Source organism: Aplysia californica, unplaced genomic scaffold (genome assembly GCF_000002075.1).
Source record: "Aplysia californica isolate F4 #8 unplaced genomic scaffold, AplCal3.0 scaffold00650, whole genome shotgun sequence".
Lineage (NCBI taxonomy): Eukaryota > Metazoa > Mollusca > Gastropoda > Aplysiida > Aplysiidae > Aplysia > Aplysia californica.
The window spans coordinates 415,528-418,570 of record NW_004797920.1 but is presented as its reverse complement, the minus strand read 5'-3'; positions in this window follow the sequence as shown (position 1 = coordinate 418,570).

Here is a 3,043-nt window from a genome sequence, read left to right as displayed (position 1 = left end):
TACATACACATTTGATTTTAACATGTTGGCGTATGTGGTAGGCTAAATTATAACCCGCAACATGACCTCTGATTCACAAGCTGAAAATACAGTGGAGTCCACTTGGCATAAAATCTGATCTCTCTACCAGCGTCTGTGGCGTAGCAGTTTCGTGCTTTGCTGTTGCATGCAGGAGACCTGAACCTTATACCCAAATGGGGAGACTTTTTTATCAAGTATCTCAGTCTCTCTACTGAAATGAAATGTTGTAACCCTTTCTGCTAGAATTGGCCATGACAGGCCGGGTCGAAGCCTGCCTCCTAAATGATCTAAATTGTGTTGATGGGAGCGTAAACCCACGTAGGCTACATATAAATAATAATCTCTCTGTTGTAAGTGTGGCATCTCTTTTCCCTGAATTTCTTTTTTTTTTAATCCAGCTATCTTTCATATCGACAGTCAGCTGAGTGTCAGGTCTTGCAAAAATTTTTGCAAAATTAAAACTAAAGAAAGTCCACGGCGTAGCCACGTTCCCGACCACGAAAATGACTTTAAATGTGTGTCTACGAGTAGTTGGGCACAACATGAGCACCTTGTTTCCCTTTCATTTATCCCAAGAGCTAAATGTAGACTTACGATGGAGTCTGTATCGCACTTTAACTTTAATTTAATAAAGGACAGGAGTTGATGGCCATATATTAAAGGAGGTTTATCTGTCCAAAATTAAGGTGCCCCCTGCTTATGTTCCGGTAAGTTTAAGTACCTCCTTTGATCAAATGCTGGTTCACATAATAGACACGGTTGACTGAGGACCTTAACTTAAATTTTATATTAGGCTGTTTTTTTCTATTTTTTAAAGGAGGGGTTGTTTTGTTTGTTCCTTTTTGTGTGTGTGTGTGCGTGTGTGTGTTTTGTTAGGGGTTGTTTGGGGGGGGGGGGTTGTTGGGGGGGTGAGGGGGGATTTGGCTCTTACATTGTTACATCTTATCCTTGGGTAGTTGAGAGTAGGCAGCCAGTCATCTTATCAATACCAGTACCAGAAAAAAATTGTTGTTACCATATCATTATGTCCCCGTCAGAAAGTTGTAAATTGTATGTCAAATACTCCTTGACACGAATGTAGGCTTAGATGTGGTAGTAAAAGAACAGACCTGCCAAGACCGTCATATTTGGCAAAGGTCAATCTTGATTTAATCCCTACCCAGAACTGAAGAAACTGGCCAATAATAAAGGGCACTTTTGACAATACATTATACAGTGGAATCCTTTTATAACGAGAGGAAGGGGACTGGTGCAAAATGTCTGTTATAACAGTAACAGGATTCTCGTTATTAGGGATCCAGTAATAAATTCAAAGGAGAAAAGTAGGCCTAATCTATGAGTTTCGGGTTCTGTTCTTTTCTTTTTGTATTTCCCCTGATGATGATTTTGTTCAACATGATCTCTAGGTCTTATTTGATAAAAAATCGAATCGGGTTTCTTTCTCTAGCACTAGCAATGTTGACAGCTCGACGTTGGCGATCAGAAAGAAGGGGCTCTGGCTCTAGGCTAACTCGCCCGCTGTGTTGTCCCCCACCCCGCCCCACCAAGTGGTGCGTTGTGTCTGCTTGCGCACGTCACACATTCACTTCATCTATCACAGTCACAGCATTGTGACCTCTCCATCCCGCATCAGAGAAATGAGAGGCACGGTATGCCTAGATAATCTAGACTGAGCTGGAATATCACGCGATGCGTTCTGCTTGTCTGCGCATTCCACAACCTCCCCATTCATTCGCTCCGGCCTTCATTGTTGGTTCGCGTGGGCTCTCCCATTCTTTTGTTTCGCTGGATCACCAACAACTTTCTCAACTGGCGAGGTTTTATATATGTTTAATTGGTCTGTGTGCTGTGCACAGCAGCAGCAGTATTCCGACTCCCGTGTTTGTCTGATTGCGCAATAGCAGTATTTTATTTACAAAGATAAAGAAGGGGAAAAACGGGGTTTTAGAATAGTGTCTTTATAACAGACTTCTCGTTGTTTCAGGACTCGTTAAAAGTGGACTCCACTGTATAAATCTAGTTCGGAAAAAAGGAAACACTAATGTGTCGGTAAATAGGTCAAACGAGTGAAATACAGTAGCACAGTCTGCCCAGAAGGCCTTAAGGTCAACTACCGTTGAGAACTAGTCAGCATTGGAACACAGAAGATACATGCACGTCATGTAATATTATCTGTATCAGATACATTTTTTTTGGTGTTCAAATCTTATTACGACAAGGACCAGCTTAATTTACTTACAGATAATATTTATTGTAAGCAAGTCAATTACAAGAATTCTGTTTTTACATGCACGTTTTTGTAAACTTGAACTCTAATAAAACAAAAGGTGAAAATACACTTGTGGGCAGAGGGGTGGCAACAGTTATATATTATTCTTCGTATCACTTAATGAAAACACATAGGCTACATAATAACTCAAATTATATAATAGTCACCTCACTATTACATCTCTGATGGTGAGAAAATTGTTCTAATATGTTTGCCATTTTTACAAGCTACATCAACAAATTGGACCTTGCAGTTTTTTGTATGAGGGTATATCCGATTTAAGAATTAAGAATACAGTTAACTCCGGGCCTTTGTAAGACACTTCATATAAGTATAGGTTCTTTATGTTCATAACTTTGATGAATGCTTACAGTCATAAAGGTTTTCATGCCATGCCAGCTCAGGGCAGGTATTTTCCGTAAAACAAAAGCATGGGATCATGACCACATTATTTTAAAATTGAGAATGACGATCAGGTACACGACAGGAAGAAAGAGACGACTTTCAACCTCGTGTGCGTGTGTTTGTGTGTGAGAGAGAGAGAGAGAGAGAGAGAGAGAGAGAGAGAGAGAGAGAGAGAGAGAGAGAGAGAGAGAGAGAGAGATATTGTGTGTGATGAAAATATTGTAGGCTACTCTGTATGAAAGGACACAACAAACTGAAATTGAAAACTATTGAACATCTACTACAGATAATTCATTATCACAAGTAAAACAAAACTTCTCTTGAAATGCACCAGGTTTTTTTTTCTCA